At 50.6% G+C, this 7,007-nt stretch overlaps 1 long non-coding RNA gene across 1 annotated transcript in view; it reads right to left on the bottom strand.

Moving 5' to 3' along the window:
* The window catches only part of LOC138683454 (uncharacterized), a 177,728-nt gene extending 177,242 nt beyond the window's left edge, over window positions 1–486 (bottom strand). The window contains exon 1 of the long non-coding RNA XR_011322981.1: window positions 395–486. This is a non-coding gene — a long non-coding RNA (uncharacterized lncRNA). The remainder of the gene's footprint in view (window positions 1–394) is intronic.
* Window positions 487–7,007: the final 6,521 nt, after the last annotated feature.

Consider the following 7,007-nt stretch of genomic DNA (forward strand, 5'->3'; position numbering starts at 1 on the left):
TATGATGCTCCAGATGATGATGGTCGTGCAAATTCAACAGGAGTCCGTCGTGGGCCTGTATCTGTGGAAACACAATCAACCTCGTTCCCAGGTTATTAATGGAAATAGACCTTACCCCTAATTTTGGCTTTAACTAACTTTTACGTTTACCCCACACTGTCTTCCCGTAATCACACGATGTTTAATCAAATTATGCTTAACACACTTTTTACCTAAAGCAAGTTCTATATACAATAAGGCATGTTGTTCTAAAAACCTCTCTGAAGGACTCAATGTCTGCTAGTCCTCTAAAGTATAATACTCTATCAGTCAGAATCTGTTGGATCAGTGGCTCCAGCACCCGCCGGTGCCGTCCCAGTTGCCATTGGGACAATGTCTTTAATTTCTCAAGGACTTTCCAGTGAAACGCCTCCCTTTTTTTTTTTTTTTTTTTTTTTTTTATACTCTCCTCCAATGCCTCTCCCTCTCGTCTGCAGAGGCTACTGCAGGCGGCTCCGCGTCTATCGCGGGCGCAGTTGGTTTCACCGTCTCTGGTTCCGAGAGGCGGGATGGATGAAAGGGCGGTGGCGGGGGAGCGGATGGTTCTGCCCGGGGGCCGGCCGCGGCCGCGACTGGCGGCGGCCATTCCATGGCCGGCTGACACGCACCGCTGCAAGGCGGCGGAGGGGGGGGCGGAAAGGAAGGGAGGAGGGAGGGGGCGGAGGAAGCGCCGGAGGGGGTGCAGCTGACGGCTCAGCAGGCACAGGCTCAGGCAAAGGCTCAGGAGGCTCCGTCCGCTCTCCCGGCAAGGGCGCCTGATTTCCCCCCGCGGGGGGGTGTTTCCTCCTCTGCCACAGTCTCCAACCCCCGCTGCCTCCCAGTTATCCCCTCCGCGGGTGGCCGTTCCTCCCACTCTCTCAACTAACGGTACAAATCTCCCTTAACGTCCCCGCCTGGATCCCAGTCCAAGAGGCACTCCCCCAAGTCCTTCCGAACCTCCCGCCGTAACTCCCCCCATGGACACCGCAGAGGGGGCTCGTCCGTCCCCGCTGGTACCGTCCCTACAGGAAAAACCTCCGTCTCTGCCGTACTCTCCGTGTCCACGCTCTCAGTCGGAGATGGACCGCTCTGTGAGCCCCGCTCCACAGCCGCCCACTCCGTCCGAGTCTGACTCGCTGTCCCTGGGGGCACTGCCCCCCCTTGGTTTTGAACCGGCGCTTCATCCGCAAACAAAACAGCTCGCGCCGCCGACCAACACTCCCCAGCTTTCCGTCCTGCCGTAACTACCTCCTGCACTCTCCCCCACGCTTGTAATCGTTCCGCAGCTCCGCGCTCACCCGCGAGTGCCGACTGGAGCAACAGTTCCCGAATCTCTCCCCAATTTGGGGGACTTAATACTTCTTTGGGAGAGCCCATCCCTCCCCGGCGCAGCACCCATTGGATGCATTCGCCTGTGGGGCCCCTCCTAATCGTTCCGTGAGCACCCACCTTATCAGCCAACACTTTCAACACCTGAATCACTTGCGCAAGTTCCATCGTCGCCTAGTGCGACCGATCACGTCGGGGTCACCATTATGTAGCGTTCGCCGCATATCAAGGTGCCGCGATTAGATCACTGATCACCCCCAGACCAGGGAAAGAGACAGATAACACACACAGTGTGAGCGCCAACTTCCGCCTTTTATTGCGCAGTCAATTCCTTTTATACTAACAAGGGTAGGTGGGATTACAGACACATCATAAGGCTGCGACTAACCCTCTAACTTTCCGTCACATCGCGAGATCTTCCGAACGCCGAACCCTACAGGTGCTGTTTTTTGAACCTTCTCTGGAGCTACCTCCAAATGATGAAGTTTAATATTGTCTAACACGACAGACATTGCAATTTGCATCTCTGATTCCGTCCATGTTGCTACAAGAATATCATCCATATAATGATAAATGAGAGCATTAGGCAATTTCTCTCGAGCAGGAGAAAGAGCCCTTGCTACAAACCATTGGCAAATGGCAAGGCTGTTTTTTATACCCTGTGGCAACACTGTCCAGTGATACCATTTATTCAGTTCAGAAGCATTAACAGAAGGAATAGAAAAAGCAAATTTGGGGGCATCACATGGATCTAGAGGAATCGTAAAAAAAAAAAAACCAAAAACCACCATCCTTCAAATCAATTACTGTTAAACACCAATCTTTTGGAATCATAGTGGGAGACGGGAGTCCTGGTTGTAAAGGACCCATGTCTTCTAATACTGCATTAATACGTCTCAAATCATGTAACAATCTCCACTTTCCACTCTTTTTCTCTATCACAAACACAGGCTGTCGTGGTTTAACCCCAGCCAGCAACTAAGCACCACGCAGCCGCTCACTCACCCCCCTCCCCATCCAGTGGGATGGGGGAGAAAATCAGGAAAAGAAGTAAAACTCCTGGGTTGAGATAAGAACGATTTAATAGAACAGAAAAGAAGAAACTAATCATGATAATGATAACACTAATAAAATGACAACAGTAGTAATAAAAAGATTGAAATGTACAAATGATGCGCAGGGCAATTGCTCACCACCTGCCGACCGACACCCAGCCAGTTCCCGAGCGGCGATTCCCTGCCCCCCACTTCCCAGTTCCTAAACTAGATGGGACGTCACATGGTATGGAATACACTGTTGGCCAGTTTGGGTCAGGTGCCCTGGCTGGGCATGAGAAGCTGAAAAATCCTTGACTATAGTCTAAACACTACTGAGCAACAACTGAAAACATCAGTGTTATCAACATTTTTTGCATACTGAACTCAAAACATAGCACAGTACCAGCTACTAGGAAGACAGTTAACTCTATCCCAGCTGAAACCAGGACACAGGCGAATTCCAAGGAGTAGTCGTAGGTACAATATGCTTTGCCTTTAACTGTTCATCCACCAATAATTGTAAATGTTGCAGCTTTTCAAGTGTCAGGGGCCACTGTTTCTGGAAAGGTGGGGATCGGTTCCCTGGGAGGTGGAGAAGGCAGAGGTATAGGTGCAGAACAAGGAGGGGGCAGAGGTAAAAAAGGGTTTGAAGGAGGAGGAGTGGGAAGAGGGAGAGGGCGGGGGGGGGGGGAAGAAGAGGAGGGGGTGCATCAAAGGATACGGCTGGCGGTTTTTCTCGCTTTGCAGCAGCCTCCAACTGTGCCAGCTTTTCTATTACTGGCTGCAACTGCTGTGAAGTGAGCTCCAGGCCCTCTTCATGCTCTTGAGGCGACCCGGGCGTAGACGAAGGCAACAGAGGGTATATGCTAGGTATAATTTGTTCATGTTGAACGGCAGTATCTGGGGGCTGTTTTCTCGTAGGCAGATTTTTACTCGCTTCCTGATTCTGTAGGGTTTCCTTTAAGCGTACGGTTAGGGAGGCTTGGGAACTGTCAGATGGCTGATTAATATCAGCAGTCCCAGGGAGTGGAGCAGAAGTCAAGGGTACAGGAGCAGGCAGACAAGCTCCAAAAAGTCTCTCTCCCTGCATTATGTTTTTCTCCCCTCTTTTCCCCTTCGCTTGTGGTTGGGGAGATAGCAGCAAAAGCAGACGCAGACGCTTTACGATCTGCTTTCATTTCTTGCAGAATTGTCTTAATTAATTTCCATAAAGTTGCAAGACCTTTAACTTCTTTAGACCCGTCACTAATTTCATCCCATAGGGAGGTGTCCTGGGTTCAGCTGGGATAGAGTTAATTTTTACAGGAACCTGGGAGGTGGGGGGCATAGCCGGGGCAGCTGACCTGAACTAGCCGAGGAGCTATTCCATACCATGTGACATCATGCTCAGTATATAAATGGGGAGCGGGCCGGGGGGGGGGGGGGGGGTGTGCTCTTCTTTTCGGTGGGGGAAGTGGCGGCGGAGCGTCGGGTCCCGGGTGGTGAGCAGTTGCACTGTGCATCACTCTTTTTGTATACTCTTTCATTAGTACCGTTGTTGTTGTTGTAATTTCTTTGTGTTGTCCCAGTAAACTGCCTTTATCTCAGCCCTCGAGGTTCCAGGTTTTTTTTCTTTCTCTCCTCCGTCTCCTCCCTATCCCACTGGAGGGGGGCGGGAGGAGTGAGCGAGCGGCTGCGTGGTCCTTTGTTACCGGCTGGGTTGAAACCACGACAGTCCTTTTTGGCGCCCAACGTGGGGCAGGAAGGGTTGAGATAACGACAGATCTGGCCAGAGCGTGTTGAAACAAATTTGTCATACGCATTTCTTATACTAGATAAATAGATGTTAGTCACAATGTTGATTCATTTGTTCACATGGTGGCGTTTTGTAAGTTCTTATATGCTCTATGTTTTGCCTGTAGTTGCGTATCTCACCTCTGGGAGAGTGATTGGGATTATCATTTTGCAGTACTGGGTAATGTCGACTTGTGAAATGATTACATCACTGGTCATGAGGTTAAGCTGGTATCTGTATGAGGCAGTGATATCATTTCCATACTTCGGGCGCCTTCTATCGGATTTTATTGGTAATTACACCCAACCCATGGGGAAGTCAGGGGGGGATACTTCCCCCCGTCCGTTCCCCTCGCTTTTCTCCTTCCGACTAATTACAACAGCTTTTGAGAATTTTGAATATCCTTGGGATGCGCAAGCCAGTGTGCTGTTAGTGCTATGCCTCCCGAATATGTTTCAGGCCTTGTTTAGGGCTACAAAAAGGCTCTTTAAGAGTACCACCCAGAGATCTGCCCCAAGGCTGGATATTCATGGGTGGCACGGCATGTGGGAGGATGTGGGCAGGTATCTAGAGAACTTCTCACCTCCAGTGGCTTGGAAGTTCACTCCCAAACAACTACAGAACCCTCATGAAGTGGTAGAATATTTGAAAGAAAAATGCTGTGGCTATCCCAGAGACACACAACTCACTACACTGTGCTGGGCCCTGGCCAGTATCTACCAAACACTGCTTGATATTAGGCAGCACCCTCAGGGGGAAAAGGGGGAAAAGATGGAAAACAGGACAACATGTACCGTGGCTACCCCAACCCTGACAACAGACACCGTGGCTGCCCCTACCCCGACAACAAGCACCGTGGCTGCCCCTACCACGACAACAGGTACCGTGGCTAACCCTACCCCGGTGACAGATACTGCCGCTAAACCAGAGAACCAACCTGTGCCAGTATCAGTCGCCCCTGTACAGAAAAAGAAACACACAGAGAAATCAGTTCGCTTAGTGAGAGATGAAGATCAATCAGGGTCATCACGAGAACAGGAGGAAGAGGCAGAACCTGAAATAATCACCCGATCTCTATCCCTGAGTGAGTTGCGTGACATGCAAAAAGATTTTAGCTGCCACCCAGGTGAGCACATTGTTACCTGGCTGCTCCGATGCTGGGATAATGGGGCTAGTAGTGTGGAATTAGAAGGTAAGGAAGCCAAGCAGTTGGGATCCCTGTCTAGGGAAGGGGGCATCGACAAGGCGATTGGGAGAAAAACACAAGTCCTCAGCCTCTGGAGGCGACTTCTGTCAGGTGTGAAGGAAAGATACCCCTTCAGGGATGAAGTTACATGTCACCAAGGCAAGTGGACCACCATGGAGAGAGGTATCCAGTACCTGAGGGAATTAGCTGTGCTGGAGGTGATTTATAATGATCCGGAAAATGCGCAGTCACCCACAGATCCAGATGAAGTCCAATGCACACAACCGATGTGGCGGAAGTTTCTACGAAGTGCACCACCAACCTATGCCAACTCATTGGCAGTAATGTCCTGGAAAGAAGGCTATGGACAAACGGTGGACGAATTGGCTGTCCAACTCCGGCAATATGAAGGAAGTCTCTCTTCCTCCCTACGGGCCTGTGTCTTGGCTGTAGAGGAATTGTCCCGAGAGTTCCAGCAATTCAAAGTGGATATGTCCTCCTCCTCACCTGTACAGGCCCGCATTGCAGTTATTGGGAGTAAGCATTCCTCTGCCCAAGAGAGAGAAGAGAGAAAGTACACACAATGGGCTAACCTGTGGTTTTACCTGCATGACCATGGAGAGGACATGAGGAAGTGGGATGGAAAACCTACCTCAGTCTTGGATGCACGGGTACGGGAGTTGTGAGAAAAAGCAACCAGGAAAGAGGATTCTTCTTGGAAAACTGCTGCTCCAGTTTCCCGTGAGCAGTCCCTCGGACGCAGTAGATGGGCTGATCTCATTTCTGATCCTCTTGAAGGGACTTCTGATTCACGTGTGCAAAAAGTGAGTAACGGATATTCTAACCAGGATTAGAGGGGCCCTGCCTCCAGCCAGGTGGAGGAGAGGGACAACCGAGTCTACTGGACAGTGTGGATTTGATGGCCTGTCACATCAGACCCACAGGAATATAAGGCTCTAGTGGACACTGGTGCACAATGTACCCTAATGCCATCAAGTTATAAAGGGGCAGAACCCATCTGTATCTCTGGTGTGACAGGGGGATCCCAAGAGCTAACCGTATTGGAAGCTGAAATGAGTCTAACTGGGAATGAGTGGCATAAACACCCCATTGTGACTGGCCCAGAGGCCCCGTGCATCCTTGGTATAGATTATCTCAGGAGGGGGTATTTCAAGGACCCAAAAGGGTACCGTTGGGCCTTTGGTATAGCTGCATTGGAGACGGAGGAGATTGAAGAGCTGTCTACCCTGCCTGGTCTCTCCCAAGACCCTTCGGTTGTGGGGTTGCTGAAGGTTGAAGAACAACAGGTGCCAATTGCTACCACGACGGTGCACCGGCGGCAATATCGCACCAACCGAGACTCCCTGATCCCCATCCATAAGCTGATTTGCCAATTGGAGAGCCAAGGAGTGATCAGCAAGACTCACTCACCCTTTAATAGTCCCATATGGCCCGTGCGGAAATCTAATGGGGAATGGAGACTAACAGGAGATTATCTGGGCTGAATGAAGTCACACCACCGCTGAGTGCTGCTGTGCCAGATATGTTAGAGCTTCAATATGAACTGGAATCAAAGGCAGCTAAGTGGTATGCCACAATTGACATTGCTAATGCATTTTTCTCCATTCCTTTGGCAGCGGAGTGCAGGCCACAGTTTGCTTTC

Source organism: Haliaeetus albicilla, chromosome W (genome assembly GCF_947461875.1).
Source record: "Haliaeetus albicilla chromosome W, bHalAlb1.1, whole genome shotgun sequence".
Taxonomy (NCBI): Eukaryota; Metazoa; Chordata; class Aves; order Accipitriformes; family Accipitridae; genus Haliaeetus; species Haliaeetus albicilla.